The following is a 17,546-nucleotide window of genomic DNA, read 5'->3' as shown; positions in this document are numbered from 1 at the left end:
GGATTGTTAGGTTGCATTAATTAGGTCACCCGGAACCTGGAACACTTCCCATAACACCTGATGTACTTGTTGCATCAGAAGAAGAATGGCGTCTAAGCTAATATTAGTCTGTTTCATTCTTATTCCGAGGTCACTGTAGCCACCTGATCCAGTCTGTATCCAGATCAGATGGTCACTGCAGTCCCCCGGATCCAGTCCGTACCCAGCTCAGATGATGGATCAGCACCTAGGGACGTTCTCCACAGCCCTGAATGTTAACTAGATGAGCTCCAGAGACAGATCATCAATGAAGACCTTGTCAGCTAGACGGCCATCAGCCAAATACCACGGCAACCTGATGAGTCCTCTGCAATCTGACATTGGAACAAATGCTGGTTTCATCCGGCCAGAGGAGAACTGGTCCCCCGACTGAGCCTGGTTTCTCCCAAGGTTTTTTTCTCCATTTCTGTTTCCTGTGGAGTTTTGGTTCCTTGCCGCTGTCGCCTTTGGCTTGCTTAGTTGGGGACACTTAGCTTCCAGCGTTATCGTACACTATTTGAACTGAACTGAACTGAACTGAGCTGGATGATGAAATCACTGATGGGGGATAGAGTTAATTATCCCATACATAAAACAGAAGTTGAAGGATAGTTAGCCTAAAAATGTTCCAAATCGTGAATGGCTGACTTTCCTTTCTCTATACAATTAAAGTTATTGGGAACCTGAACAGTTCGGTTCCCAACATTCCCCAAAATTGATGCTTTTATTTTCAACAGAAAAAAAAATATTAGAGTGAGTAAATAATTACAGAATTTACAGATAGATAAAACATTGCAAACAGAGGCAGACTTGAGTGGATGAGTTGACCGCACAATTCATCCATCTTGTGCAATACACTAGTCACTTAAATTTTTCTGGACACTTTATTTATTTATTTTTCCATCTTGCACTGTCTCTGTTTGCACAGTTTTTACCCGGAATGTCCTTGATAAGTTAGGAGGGTTGGCTTCTCATCTGTGAAGCAGGCGTTAAAAGACTTCTTCAGGTCAGTGTTGTCACGATAGTCCAGGTTGTCCATCACGGCAAGGAAACCGTATGCAAAGTCTTTCATGTCGGTGTGATGAAGGACATTTGCTGGACGACGTGGGCAGTGTGATGACAGTTGGTAGGGGGTGATGACTGGAAGAGGAAGGTGCCCATTGCTACTCTGCTGAGTCCTCGTTTTGGCCTGTTTGTACTGTCAGGTTTTAGATGAGGCGAGGACTCAAACCACTGATCTATATATAATGTTCTTTATAGATCAGTGACTCAAACACAGAATTAAATGGGCTTTATTTATAAACAAAAATAAAACAAAAACAAAAACTACCCCAAAGGGGTAAAAAAAATTCCCAAAGGGAAAACACACAGACAAGACAGGTCTTGTTTGTTGATTTAAGAAAATAATATAAAATAATATAAATAAATAAACTGACTCTCCTTTAAGCTTTTCTGCTTTATTTGGAAGTCTAAATGTATGGGTTAGTTCAAGACATGAGAGTTGAGTCATGGTTTGAATTTCTTGATTGAATATACCAGTATGTGAATATGTGACCCTGGACCACAAAACCAGTCATAAGTCGCATGGGTATATTTGTAGCAATAGCCAACAGTACATTATATGGGCCAACATTATAGATTTTTCTTTGTATGCCAAAATCATAAGGGTATTAAGTAAAGATCATGTTTCATGAAGACATTTTGTAAATTTCATACCGTAAATATAACAAATTGATTAGTTATATGCATTGCTCAGAACTTAATTTGGATAGGTGATTTTCTTAATTATATATATACATACATATATATATATATATATATATATAATTTTTTATTATTTTATGGCACCCTCAGATTCCAGATTTTCAAATATTTGTATCTCACATTTTGTCCTATCCAAACAAACATAAATAAATGGAAAGCTTATTTATTTCAGGTGATGTATAAAATATGACTGGTTTGGTGTTCCATAGATTTCTGGTTGGATTTGTCCATGCAAATGTATACAATAAATATTACCTTTTTATTACTATGTATATTTGTTTTTTTTTTTTTTTTTGTACATATGTCATTTGCCTGGTTTTATACAACATTGTATTCATAAAAAAAAAAACATTTCTTTCTTCACAGACAGCCAGTGTACTACACTGAAAAAAAAATATATATAAATATATATATTTTACACGCATATTTTTTGAAGTAAAATTTAGTTGTGGAATTAAGCTAAATCTACTTAACTAAGTTAAGTTTAATTAGCAAAAGCAATAAGTAAATTTAACGTGTACAGTTAAAGTTTGATCTGTAATCCTCAAGTATAATTTACTCAGCCACAGTTTTTTAAACTATACTCAAACGTCAAAGCACTGAAAAAAATTTGCCATTAAAGCATGTGGTTCACCTACAAACAGTATGTAAGCTAGTAGACGGCTCCTTGTTGTCTCTAAGGTTATATGTTGACTAATGTAATTACAAACCAAGTGAAAACAGAGACCTCAATGCTTGGCACATAATACACAATGAGGGTAACAATCAATGAATAGTGAGTAGAGCAGGGCTGATTTTTGTTCCAGCCCTGCTCCAATACAGCTGTCTGTAATTATCAAGTGCTGCTTAAGAGACTAGTTAGCTGGTTCAGGTGTGATTCTTCAGGGTTGGAGCTGAACTTTGTAGGATAGTAGATCTCCAGGAACAGGGTTGGGCACCCCTGGAGTAGAGTATGAATGGGTCATTTTGAGTAGAAAATGCACTCTAGATGTTACAAAACAGCAAGTTATTTAATCTAACAATAAAAGCAACCATAAAACAGTAAGTGTAAATACAATCTCGAAAACAAAATACTTAAGTATTCATGCCCAACAGGATCATGACTTTGATATTTACTTAAACAATCTTTGTAAAAATAACAAACAATTCCAAGTAAAATACACTTACAGTATAAGTTCACATTTTAAATTCTACAAGCTAAAATTGAGTACTACTATTGAACGTACTCTTTTTTTTTTATTCTCGCCTGAACTCAATTATTTATTGTAGAAATTACATTTGTTTTTCTGTATTATTTACTTCACCACAAAATCATTTTTATCAGTGAAGCCAAACACAGAGAATCTCATATTGTTAAAAAGCTTTGTGAGTTTTTTTTTTTTTTTTTTTTTTTTTTTTACCATCTGGAAAACAGAGAATATATATATATATATATATGTATATTTTTATATATATATATATATATATATTAATAAAAAACCTCAATGACAGTAATTGCGGTTGTAGTTGCTGTGGCAGATTTTTTTCTATTAGCAAAGTAAGACAATCAGTATTGCGTGAACAAACCAATTTATGTTGATATTGTAATGCTGCTTGGTTTAGCTCCTTTACCTTCAATATGTCTGCTGCTAGTTAATTTGGCCATCCAATTTTGGTCCACTTCTGGCCACTTTGTGAATCTGTCATTAATAGGGATGCACCGATATGAATCGGCCGATCATGCTTGCGCGTTTTGTCAGTAAAGCCGGTTCTGTAATCAGCGGTAAATGCCATCAGGTGCGTGATTTCACGTTGAGCCGCATACACAGCCGTTGTTTACCGACGAGCTGCGCAAATCAATGTTCATTATCAGTGTGAATGTGTGCAGCTGGTCAGTGAACAACGGCTGTGTGTAGTATATACGGCTCAACGTGAAATCACGCACCTGATGGCATTTACCGCTGATTACAGAACCGGCTTTACTGACAAAACGCGCAAGTGATCGACCGATACATATCGGTGCATCCCCAGTCATTAACAGATATTTACAATTTTCAACGTGTGGCATGTTCACAAAGTCTATTTTGCAGAAGTCCCTGATGATTCACTGTTTGTCTGGCTGACATTCTTTTGAGGCCCAATATTTCAAATCAGTCTCTGTCGGTTGACTCTGCAATATTTTAATATCAGTGTCAGGCAAACTGGCAATGTATAACTGCATGTTTAGTTGTCTTTGTGTGCGATACCAAAAAAGACCACTTGGATATAAGGGCCTGTCCACACGGAGACGCGTTTCGCTGTATACGCATACATTTTTTATCGTATTGGCGTGTCATCCACACGGATCCGGCGTTTTAGGAGACTGAATCCGCTATTTTTTGAAACCGGGTCCCAAAGTGGATAAATCTGAAAACGACACCCTCGCGGTTTCGTGTGTACAGCCAATCCGTATATTTTCTGAAACGATGATGTCATCACATCACGTGTCGGCTTCGTCACACGTAACAGCAACAACAATATTGGGGGACTACATGATTGTGTTCGTGTTGCTACTAAGCCTGCTAGCTTTATTACAGCAAAATCTATTGCTTCTATGCAACTGTTATGAGCAACAAGCGATACTGTTCACATCTTCGTCTTCTTCTTCTTAGTACGAATACAGCGCGCAAGGTTATGCGCATGCTCAAAGTCTTCTTCTCCGTGTATAGTGTATATCTATGGCAGAATTACAGCACCCCATACTGGTCTGGCATATATACTACACCGTTTTCAGTGGTTTCGTGTGTACGGAACTTTTTTTTAGAACGAGAGAAAAAAAAAGATCGGATAGGGCACGCACCGGCAGTGGCGGTGGAGGCCAAGGGAGGCCCGTGCCCCTGTAGACATGTCCTTGGCCACCCCTGTGGCCCCCCCGTACTGACCAAATAAAAAAAAATAATTAATTATGGTTTTACACACGAGCGCCAAAAGCGGAACTAATGCGACGCATCGTTCTACTTAAATGGGTAAATTAGAGCGGCGCACACAAACACTGCAGCAACAATTAGAACTACTCTTGGATAGAGGAGCTACGATTTATTTCTCCTGTTGCAAGAGTCGAAGGTAAGCAAAACAATTTCATTTCGTGAGTGACTTGTTGTTCTTGCACATAACCGTGTTACTTTTGTTTTTCACACTGATAATTAAATCAAGTTTGTAAATGGCTTTGTAAAATCTTTGTTAACGTTAGTTAATAAAAATATACAGCTGTTCATTGTTAGTTCATGATCAAGTGCCGGTTTAGTTCTGCTGAAATTCTACACCTCTGAGAACTCTCTCATTAAAACAAAGAAAGTGTAGACATGATGTAAATAAGAGATTAATTGTACTGTGTAAATGTGATTTTATTACCTTTTATTAACTTTGAGAGATTGCGATGAACTACAGTAATGTATGAGTGACAGCTTTCCAGTGATTGTAAGGGGAGCGCGCACTTTTAAGACTATAATTAATTCAGAATTTGAATTCATTTATTCATGGATTCACTCTCTGATAACGCAACATCGCCATTGCTATCGTGCAGCACATAGGCTACTACATCAGTTACACAAACTAAGAGAAGGTAAAGCAGGTGCTTACTCATCAAAATATGTCTAAACAGCCGCACTGCACGTGTCGACACGCGCCCGTGAGTAAACATTATTTTTTTCTTTCACCATGCAGCAAACGTAAAAAAAAATTAAACCGTTTAACTTATAGTACTTCTTACTGTCGATTAACAGTGAACGGTCAATATGAGCATCCCTAAAATGTTTGTATGATTTTAAAGTAAAATAAAGTTTATAATCTTTAAATATCACTTGTTGTCATTTTTTAATGTGCCCCTCTGGTTAAACACTGGCCCCTTCTTGGCCCCCCTAGTCAAATTTGTCTAGAACCGCCACTGCGCACCGGCTTCGTGTGGATGGAGCCTAAGAGTCCACTTTTTCCACGATTTTTTCTTTAAAGAAAAATGGAAATCAATGGTGAAGCAAGACAGAGCTAAAGGAATGATAGTAAAAAGAAAACACAATTGAGAAAGGACAGTTGTCTCAGGAGTGAGAATTTATTCCTGCCTGTTATGGGTCAGTTGCCAGATTTTACACTGTCTATTCAAATATAAATTGTACATTTATCATCACAATATGGGTGTATAGTTGACATATGTAGGTGTAATGTAATAAAAATGTGTCTTTCTAATACAAATGGTCTCTTTCCAACAAAGACACTTTGAGGAGGAAATGCAAAAGGTGATGCAATCGTCCCAGCTCTCCCCTAACAAAGTAAAAGTATTTGGCTGTACACCGCTGGAAAAATGTAGTCACTGAATGCGTGCTCTGCCAAAGCAATAATAAATGAGCCACAGTTTAGCCCACATAATCACATTGTGAGAAGTTTTGAAAACCTATGATGACGTCTTCCTCACATATGTTTAAACATTTGTCCTGTGAGTAGTGCATGAATATTTCTATATAGCTAACATGAGAGCTCCCTCTACAGGTTTGCCTGAAAAGTTCAGACCCATTCTGCTAAAAATAGGAAATATAAAATTACATAAAAATGTTATGAAAGACAACAAGACAACACCGGTGAAACTGGTTACTGGACACCACTTCTCTGTCACATTAAATAACAACAAAATAAATGAGTTTTAGATTATACAGAGATAGTACTGAAAAATGCATGTGTTGGTTCCTGAGTAGCCTATTCAGAGTATTCCAGAACTGTATGAAATACTGTGTACCCCTTCGAAATGTATTCACTAAGCTATAGCTACTCTTTTTAAGGCATCATTTTGATTCTATTTACTTTCTGCATCGTTCTCTCAGGATCTCCTCCCTTCTGGTGGATCGCTGTTATTGTCTGTCTATATTTCCAATTCGTTCTGTCTCAGAAACAAAGTACTTATTTTCATGACAATATAACCGTACAAGTTATCTGCAAAAACACCAGAAAATAGTTTGCATTTAAGAAAAAACTGAAAACGATCAAAAAATAATAAGAAGTTAAAATAAAAAGTTAAACAAATCTTTTTTTTTTTTTTTTTTTTTTAATGCTTCTTAAAGAGACTTTGTCTTCTGGGTTGACAGACATCGCAACAGTGGACATTTTGTGTCACACCAAAAGACGTTTCAGCCTTTTGTGTCAATGAATGAACTTGGTATTTTGAGCTTACCTGTCATAAGCGGTTAGCGAGAGACATTTGCATAGTTGTTTAATGATTATGTCGTTTAAAATATAGTTTTTAATTTAATTGTCGCACCAAATGACACAAAACGTAACACTTTTTAGTGGCTCCCAAAAAAGTTAAATATTTGAACAATTCTGAGAGAAAAATGTATGTTTACATGTCTTGACAGGGGGCTTTAGTAACATGATCTTGAGTACTACCAGATGGCATGGTTTTCAGTGACAAAATGTTTCAGCTTTTATAACAACAGGTCCATGTAGAACAAAGAAATGATTAACCATTTACTGCATTTGAAAATAGCGACAATATTAATTATATTCATTTTTACCGTGTGCGACAGTTAAATTCCATGTCATGTCAACAAGCCAAATTGCACATTACAGCGTTTTCTGTTTTAGTCTGATCCAATGTTCATATAAACAAGTTCTGGCAATGATTTCTGGACAGGCCTTTTATGAAGAGCTCTGATTCATCAAGTGGTTTGCTATTTTAGCACCTGTATTATTAAGGCAGTTATCAGTACAATCCATTGCTATATTCATACTACATTCACCATTTCAATATTCAATCTTTAGGAACAATTTCTCAATAAGTAGCTCACTTTTTCAAAACTCTTTACATAGTAAGTGCAACAGAAGTGGGTTAAAATGTGCATTTTCCAATTGCTTTCTTAGTAAGGCAAAAAAACCTGCATGTTCATATACTACTTTTAAAAGTTAAGTTAAAAACATGACATAATACAAAACTAAATAAAACAGTAATTTGACAAGAATTTTACAAAAGAAAATGTTTACAAAAAGAAATTTAAAAACCCATGGAAAATGCCAGCAGCTATGATCAGCTTTTCCTCCATCTTTGCTGAGATTTTAATGTTGTTACACGAAAGATAAATCAGATTTTGTTGGCCCCTAATGCTATAAGTTGTTAGTGTTTTTAGATCATTGTTTTATGCGGTGACACTCTGTGCTAGTGTTAAGGAAATATAACTTGATTTGAGACATGAAGTATGAATTGTTTTGATAGTTTTAGTGCATTTTGAATGTAAAAATTAGCTACTGTGCCAAGCTGAAATAGTTGATTAGAAGAACTGTGTGGAGAGTTTTGAAAAGGTGACCTAAGTATTGAGAAATGGTTACTTGCAATAAAACATACAAGTGTGCTTCTAACATCGCATCACATGAGGCCTGGGATTGGTTCACATTAAAACATCTTCACAGCCTTTTGTATACCTAAATTATAATTTTATAATTGTAAATTGATAAAATTGTTCTTGCAATACTGTAACATAAGCACCAGAACCTTTCCTCTATAACAACAGGTCCTCTATAGAGATTGCTCTTACATTTCCAGTGAATGCTGGTATTTGTCCATCTGTGTAAAATGTTTAGGCAATGATAGGCAATGGAGAATAATGAGGGTGTGGACAACAACAAAGTAAAATCTACAGATGCCATACAGTCGTTCCCAGGTAACTGTGTAGATGATGTTGAATCGTAGGAGCTAAGAAAGCCTAAGCCTAAGAAAATATAATGCCAATACAATATAGGATAGAAATGACCATTAAAATCATCTCTGGTCTTGGTTTTGTTCCTTCGTTGAGTAGTTGTTTTTCTGGAAGCTCTGGAAGACAAAATAATTACAAAAGTTGGAGGAAAAACACAAGAAAACATGAGTGAATACTTTCATATGCCTAAGAATACAGGCTGAAATATAAACTTGTCAATCATGTGGTTTTACACACCTTTAATCTGAAGTTCAACAGTCCGGTCTTCTGTTTCCTTTATGATGATGTAGCACTGGTATTCTCCTGCATCAGTGTGTTGAAGGTTGTTCAGTTTGATGGAGAAGTTTCCTTTCATATACTCCTCAGGGAAGCTTTCAGCTCTGTTATTGTATTCTTGATTCTGTTCTTTCACAGAGCCTTGTCCCTTAATAATGTCATACACATTCTGGCTGCTGTGTCTCCAGCGCACATCTATGTCTTGAATTTTAAGAGGTTTTTCAGAAGAACAAGGTAAAACAGCAGAGCCTCCAATAAAACCTACAACAGTCTCCTGCAGAGACACTGAAAACAGAGAAGTTATTATTAAACAAAAAAACTATGACTTTACTTTACAAATAATTGTTCATTTTAGTACTTCACCTTCATTTGCCATTAGAAACACAGGCAGCAGATTAAAAAAGCAACACCTGTGTAAACAGAAACAAATGATTAATTTCTCTCAAACTGAACAAAGATGCACTGGAGTAAATGCATAACACCTCAGCCTCTGACATTAACACTTCAGACAAATACAGGTGTTAGGACGTCATGAGATTAAAAACTATTGTCATCCTATTTAAATTTGCTTTTCTTGAAAAATCAGTGTTACAGAAATAACATGTTGTGAAGTTTGTTTACGCAATCCAGAGTGAAAAATGGCTGACACTTCAATCTGTTTATTTTATATAAATATAAACTACATATGTATTGCATATACATTTTGCAAAATGGGAGCCCTGGGCATCACATTTTTTGAAAACTATTAATAAAACCAGAAAAGAACTAAACCTAAAATTAGCCTGGTTTCTCCTAAGGCTTTTTCGCAACTGTTTTTAATACATCGTATAATGTGGCCATCTAGTGGTCATAACCATGTATAGCACGCAACAAACCGAAGTTTCACTTTCACTTTTCGAGATGCTTTTCAGTTTTCTGTAGTATTCTATTTGAGGGGAAAGCTACTTTTAAACAATCTGCACTGCATAAAGCATTTTATAAATAAATGTGACTCGACTTGTTTTAAATATTTATTTGAAATGATTTCTAGTAGGCCTACTAAACAAAAGCTCTGCATTCTTATTTATAATGCTACTCATAAAAAGTTTGGCTATGCTGGACATTTATTTTGCTTTTGCTAAAGGCTCATCCTCAGAAAATATATGTGACCCTGGACCACAAAACCAGTCTTAAGTCGCTGGGGTATATTTGTAGCAATAGCCAAAAATACATTGCATGGGTCAAATTTTTAGATTTTTCTTTTATGCCAAAAATCATTAAGAAATTAAGTAAAGTTCATGTTCCATGAAGATTTTTTGTAAAATTCCTACTGTAAACATATCAAAATGTAATTTTTGATTTGTAATATGCATTGTTAAGAACCTAATTTGGACAACTTTAAAGGTGATTTTCTCAGTCTTTTTGATTTTTTTTGCATCCTCAGATTTCTGATTTCAAATAGATGTATCTCAGCCAAATATTGTCCTATCATAACAAACCATACATCAATAGAAAGCTTATTTATTGGGCCTTCATATGATGTATAAATCTCAGTTTTGTCAAATTTAACCTTATGACTGGTTTTGTGGTCCAGGGTCACATATGTAAAAGATGTAAAAGAATACATGAGTTAGGCTATATAACAACAAAATAAAATAAAAAAGTTACCTCAAGAGATTTCCAGATGAGATTGTTTTGTAGATTGCCATGCTGACAACACCAACTTACTGTTTGTAACAGAAGAGGTACGTTCCCAGACAAATCTTCAAACTCTCGAAACAATATAGTCCATCTGCTAGCAATCCTCTTCAGTTCTGTGAAAATAAATACGTGCACATGATGGAAACATATCTTATTCATTGCTCACTCTTACCAAACAATACAACTATTCACAAATACAAAATGACATTCATTTTTTAGAAGCTGGCAATTCCCAGTGAGACAACGTTCTCATGGACTTTGATATTTGATTGCTGATGTTCTGTGTTCAGTTGTTCAATTAAAGATTTATTAAAATGTTAAATAATAGTACAAATTGCTATTTTTGGCTAAAATAGAAGACTCATGCTGCGTCCCAATTCGCATACTATCCGTCCTAAATAGTATTCGAAAATATAATTAGTATGTCCCAAATCGTAGTATGTTCAAAAAAGTATTCCAAAGATTCCCGGATGGTCTACTACTTAACTTCGGAATTCGAAGTAAGGAATAATTGACGACGGGCCGTAGAATTCTTAGAAAATAATGCACACCCGAGGTGGTGATGCGGTCACGACGCGAAGCGGAGTGGCCGTTACACCTCGGGTGTGCATTATTTTCGGAGAATTCTACGGCCCGAAGTCAATTATTCCGCTTATACTACAGTTACCACACCTCAAGACATCGATCAAATGATATATTTCAAGACATTCGTCCCGTTTTTATCCTTAAAACCCTATTGTGAGTAGGATTAATTTCTTACGCAGCTCATTCAACAGCTTCGTTGCTAGTTCCAAAACGTCATTTTAGAACTAGTAACGACGCTTGAGCCGTTGATAGCAAAATAATGCCGTTAATAATGAAGTTTAGACAGACCGAAAGACAAGCAGACAGACGGAAAGAGTGAGGGAGAGAAAAACTAAGTGTATGACTTTACCTCTCTCACGTCTGTGTCTCTCAAGGGTGACTGGCAGCATCGTCTCTACTAACAGTTAAACTTTAAGTTCATTTTCTTCAAGACCACGCCGTTGTTACCTCGCGTGTGAGAGCTGTCATGTCGTTTTTAAGTTGTTAATCGTCAGAGCAGCGCTAACAACATTAGCGCGAATGCTAACGCGAGTGCAAACTGTAGTGATGTTTCATTAACAAATTTCAGGAGGAGCTCGCGCAGATAATTAACACGGCCAATTCATCATCAGCAATCATTCCCTATCCAATCACTCTCCCTATCTAATTACTACAGTCCCTTTAAATAACCAAGCAGTCCTACCTTCAGCTATCTCTGATTCCAGCATCCCTCCCACCCCCCCTTTTTTTTCATTTCTCTTCACCTCCAGCTAGGGGGGAGCGCTATTGGGTTCGGGCCAAATGCCGAGCTCGGACCCCTCTCCCTGGGCAGGGGGAGTGCCCCGGGCTCGGGAATGACTACCGAGCTCGGAGCCCTCTCCCGGACAGCACGCCAAACACGCTTAACTTTTACGCTGTTTATTATATGCAAAAACGAACTAGTGAAACGTTATGTGTGTGTGTCTGTGAGGTGAGTGAGAGAGGGCGAGAGAAATAGTTTGTGCTTTCCGTACATAATAAAACGTAATATATTGTGGAAAAAAACATGGAAATAATCTGTCGTTTTTATCCTATTGTTTACTGTATTTATTAGTTTGGCCAGTGTCATTGTGGGTTTTAGTTATTTTGCTGTTTTGGGCTGTAAGGACCTTTGAAATAACTGAAATCGTATGGCGAAGTGATATAGACATGCACTGCGGTCTAAAGCTGCCTGGAACTACGTTCGCCGTGCGTTTCCCTGAATATAATGCACACCTCTAGAACGTTCGTCAGCCAATCAGATTCAAGCATTCAACGGCCCTGTAGTATAAGTGCGGATCAATGCACACTCTAACGGCTAATATTGCCCACAACACATTGCGCGGTGAACGAGGATTCGATTAGAACTACAAACACGCATGAAAAGTTTTTAAAACTACAAACATGGAGGATATGCACGACCAACGGACAGGTAGAGAAATGGGTTTGAGAGTGATAAATAATCAGTCTGTAACCTGATAAAAAAATATTTTATTAATGTTATCCGCGTTATATTTCATGTGTAGCAACATTATGAACTTTTATAATGATAGGTTTGGTCATTAACGTTTAAAGGCATGCAAACACAAGAGCAGAGTCCTCGGCATGAAAGACTCGTGAAATAACGTGCCTCTTCATTTCTCTCTAATACGGTAGGAAATCAAATTAAAACGCAATGTAGATTATGTTAACTGTGATGATTGACAGGGCAGTTTAAACAGTGACAGGATTCAGGTAACTAAGCAACAGAGCGTCCGTTAAAGAAGGAGTTATGACGAAGTAGTATGTCCCAAAGACTGCCTACTATTCTGCTACATACTCAAAAGTATAGCCTACTTTTTCTTTACAAAAAGAGTACATACTTTTAGGGCATAGTATAAGTAGGCAAATTGGGACGCAGCATCAGAGTCATAAGTGTTGTCGCCTTGTCATATGAGCTTCACCTGTTACTAATAATGGATCAATTAGGTCTCAGGTGTGTATAAAAAGAACCCCAGTACACTAGACCTTCGCATCAACTGCAACTAGACCTCTGCAAACATGCCTAAGATTCACCCTGAGAGGCTGAAGACCAGTTCCACTGCTGATGTGGCAGACACCTGCAATGTGTCTCAGCGTCAAGTACAGAGGATAAAAAAAAAAAAAGATATGAAGAGACTGAAGATGTTTTTGACAAGCCCAGGTCAGGCAGACCCCGCAAGACAAATGCTCGAGAGGACCGTCTGTTGGCCAGCCCATTTTCCACTGCAGCAGAGCTCCACGAGACCTGGTCACCTGAAGTCCCTGTGTCAAACAAAACGAAATGGCCTCCATGGTCGAATCAGTGCCCAGAAGCCAGCACTAAACAAAAGACAATTGAAAAACCGTGTGGCATTTGCCAAGGCCCACAGCCTGCTAAAAGGACGGACGCTGGAAAAGTGGCAGAAGGTGGATTTTTCAGATGAATCTTCCGTTGAATTACACCACAGTGGCCGCAAATATTGCAGGAGACCTACTGGAGCCCGCATGGATCCGAGATTTACCCAGAAAACAGTGAAGTTTGGTGGTTGAAAAATCATGGTCTGGGGTTACATCCAGCATGGGGTGTGCGAGAGATCTGCAGGGTGGAAGGCAACATCAATAGTCTAAAATACCAAGAAATCTTAGCTACCTCTTATATTCCCAACCATAAAGAGGCCAAATTCTGCAGCAGGATGGTGCTCCATCGCATACTTCCATCTCCACATCAAAGTTCCTCGAGGCGAAGAAGATCAAGATGCTCCAAGATTGGCCAGCTCAGTCACCAGAAATGAACGTCATTGAGCATGTGTAGGGTAGGATGAAAGAGGAAGCATGGAAGACGAAACCAAAGAATATCGATGAACTCTGGGAGGCATGCAAGACTGCTTTCTTTGCTATTCCTGATGACTTCATCAATAAATTATATGAATCCTTGCCAAACCACATGGATGCAGTCCTTCAAGCTCTTGGAAGTCATACAAGATATTAAATTTGGATCTCACAGCACCAAAACTTAATTTGGTGACATACTTTTGTATTTGCAGTAAATTTGTTCAATTTCTGTACAGACGACTATTTTTTTTAATTATTATTTTAGCTTAAATTTGACCCTTCTGTCTTGATTAAATGATAAATCTCTTTTTCTGTGAAATTAATTTATTTCAGTGCATTATACATCATTTGGGAGGGTTTTAGCTGAGCTATTTCTAACACCAATTGATTAATTAAAAGTCAGGTTAATAGCAGGTGTTTCTACAAAATAGACAAGCGACAAGACTTTCGTCAGGGACTGTGGTTAAAAATTTTGCATTCCAAAAATGTAAATAAGAAAAAAAAAAAAAAAGTAGTAAGCTACATATGTTTCTAATATCAAATAGCCATTGTGGTTTTAAAGAAAATCGCAGTCTCAGATTATACCAGCATGTGGCGGTGAAGTAGCGTGGGGAGTTATGGAACTGAGCTCTCACTGAATCGCGAGAGAATTCGAGAGCAGTAAATGCGTGTTAACGAGGAGTGCCGCTACTAAAACGATTCATTCGTATGTTTCAGGTAAAATGGTGAAAATGTGTGAGATTAACGTTTCCTTTTACGTTTGAATACTGTATATGGGTCATTCCAGAATTGGAGGACATTTAGGCATCCATAATTTTGAAAAATTGGCCCTTTATTTTAGGCTACAATTTTTTTTATTATGTATTTCATAAAAACAGGCAATATACCATTAAATAATTTGATTCGTCCAGCTCAGGTATCAAAGGCACACTTTTTATAATACTCTTTATTTTAACTTTTGACATGTTTAATTTGACTGATTTCAACATATATTTTCAAGTATTTGCTAAAATGCATGATGCATATAATCCTTCAAACAACGGTAAGGACAATAGCTCAAGCCCCTGTCAGCTAAAAAAGGTCATTTATTATTATTTTAATAAAAATTATACGGTAACAGGGTTGAAATTTAAGTAACAGGGTTGCAAAAAGCTACAGGGATTGATAGATAGATTACTTTTGATTAAAGATCAGGTCAATAATGTTTTGATCTTAATGTAAAATGCTTTTTTTATGAAATCTGTTGAATAAACGCGATTCGATTATATGAGAAACTGAAATATATTATAAAGATGAGTCATGAGAGAAGGCCACAGACTCTAGCTTGTTCTGAACTTTATTTTTATTCATACAAAATAAAAATCTGTCCCGAGTCATTTCTGTTGCTCGGTCCCGTTCATCTACAAACACCACGCAGAGTTAAATGAAGACCGGTCACATGAACTATTGATAATAGATCGTCCCTTATGAGTGGACTGAAGGAGATTCAACCCTGTTTCTCTAATTATGGTAACAGGGTTGCAAATTAATGCTAATGTTTGCTTTTTCTCATGAATAGAAACTAGCTGTTTAGAGCTAGTCTAACTGTCATATTTAGGACAAACTTACTTATGTAAAAAAGAAGAAGAAAACCTTCAAATTAATTTGTCTTATTCTGATAATAAGTGTAACAGGGTTGCATTTGATAGAGTGAAACTTTCAATTAAGGGTAAAAATTGTATAATAACATTAAAAATCGAAGAGAGAATATACCTTTGTTCTTCCCATTATGGCGGCAAACTGCTTGATGTAATTCACTGCATCATGTCAATCGCTGTTTTTTTCTTCTTCTTCTGCCAGTCTAAATATTTTGGTAACAGGGTTGCACGATGTTGGGGACATAACTTTTTTGCAAAATTTCAATTATTTAAAATATTTATATTAATTAAAAAAAAATGCTTTAAAAATTAAAAGAGGAATATGTAAACAAAATCATACAAAAAAAGGATGTTTAAAATGTATTTAAACAGTTATATTTAACATTCAATTTGGTCATCTAGAAGGTGGGACAAGAGAAAAATGGCATTTAAGTGGGTACTAGAGACTTTTTTTATTATAATTAATGTTTAGGAGAAGAAAAATCTTCAAGTCTATATATATTTAGTGTCAGGACAAGTGTTTTTTACACAGTGACTAATTTTTTTGTATATTGTACATAGATTATTTGAAATGTCATAGATGGGACATGAAATGTCCTCCAATTCTGGAATGACCCATATGAAGTTGTCCCTTGCAGGATGGCTAGTCTTAGCTGGTCTCCCAGCCTAGCCAGGTTGGTTTAGCTGGTGGTTTCCCAGCCTGACCAGGCTGGAAAAGTGGCCAAAACCCCTCTAAAATCACAGGGGTTTGTTGAAATGTAATGTTTAATACATGTTGAATCTCGAGAGAATTCGAGAGCAGTAAATGTGTTAACCAGGAGTGCCGCTACTAAAACGATTCGTTCATTAAAAGTCCACCTTAAATGTGAAACCACCCGCTGTGAATTTTATTATTGCACACTGGGAAGTGTTACACATACAACACTTGAGTAAGCTTTACTAGTAAAGTCCTTACTAGTACTTTACTTAAGGTAAGACGTCAATGTAATTAACATTGAAAACAGCGATCTTTTTCGTAAAACATCTGACAAATAATAATGATGGATTCCAACTCACCGTGTCCTTATTCCGTGTCTGCTTCTGGAAATAATTGTGCAAGAAAAAACGTATAACAAGATTTCATACCCGGCCGCTTCAACTGAGATGTGTCGAAAAGAGAAAAAAAAACGATTTGAGCAAACTGTATGCACGTCCTCCAAAGTCTCATTTGCTTCCTCCGCTAGCAATCCTTAAAACCCCCTGATTTAACTCATTGCTCAACAATGCTGTGAAGTTTGAAACGGAAACGGGGGAGAAGGCAGACCATATCCCACGCAGTTCCTGAGTCTAGAAGCAGCGTTGTCCCTGAATTTATTGTTGTTCAGCTATCATATGCAAGGTTGCAACATTTATAATTAAATGATTAGCTAAGGGTCGATGTGAATTCATTTCAATACACATAATATATCAGCAGTTTAGTTTATAACTTTTTAGCAAGTTTCTTAATTTTACCCATGAATGGCAAGTGGTAGTCTGCTTAATTTTTGTCCTTTGCTCTCACAGGGCAAAGATAGCACACGTATGTCTGCAAGATGTTTGTTAAAGATCTCTTGATCTGGAAAGCATCTGCTGTGTACAAACGTCTGACAGACATCTGTAAGATGTCAGTTTTACATACATTTTAATTCATAAACATCTTAAAGGCATCTAATAGACGTCTATTTGACATCTGATAGGAAACATCCAGTAGACGTACTGCTGATGAGCAAACTACGTCTTGCAGATGTCTTGCAGATGTAAATGCAGATGTCAAATAGACATCTCCAAGATGTATGTGTGCTATCAGGGGGGTCATTCCTGGGATTCAGTACGCTAACATTTCAACTTATTTGTACAATATTTTTTTTCTTCATATGATTCATTTTCTAAACACCCCCACATAATTAGGCACATACCAAACCTCTAAAAAATCACATTTTCCCAGCTCAGGCATTATTGACCCTTTTTTTTCAACCCTGTAACAGACAAAATGGGATTTGTTTAAAAAAAAGTTTTTTGTTTTTTTTTACACAGAATATGTTATAAA

At 36.7% G+C, this 17,546-nt stretch overlaps 1 long non-coding RNA gene across 1 annotated transcript; it reads right to left on the bottom strand.

Annotated features, from left to right (window-relative positions):
- Window positions 1-5,826: 5,826 nt before the first annotated feature.
- Window positions 5,827-9,118, bottom strand: LOC141338940 (uncharacterized). Its single transcript, XR_012355882.1, has 2 exons — window positions 8,712-9,118; window positions 5,827-8,590 (listed from the first exon to the last, which is right to left on the bottom strand). It is a non-coding gene; the product is annotated as an uncharacterized lncRNA (long non-coding RNA).
- Between the last annotated feature and the right edge of the window lie 8,428 nt (window positions 9,119-17,546).

This window comes from Garra rufa, chromosome 7 (genome assembly GCF_049309525.1).
Source record: "Garra rufa chromosome 7, GarRuf1.0, whole genome shotgun sequence".
Lineage (NCBI taxonomy): Eukaryota > Metazoa > Chordata > Actinopteri > Cypriniformes > Cyprinidae > Garra > Garra rufa.
This window is presented reverse-complemented; position numbering and strand designations above follow the sequence as displayed.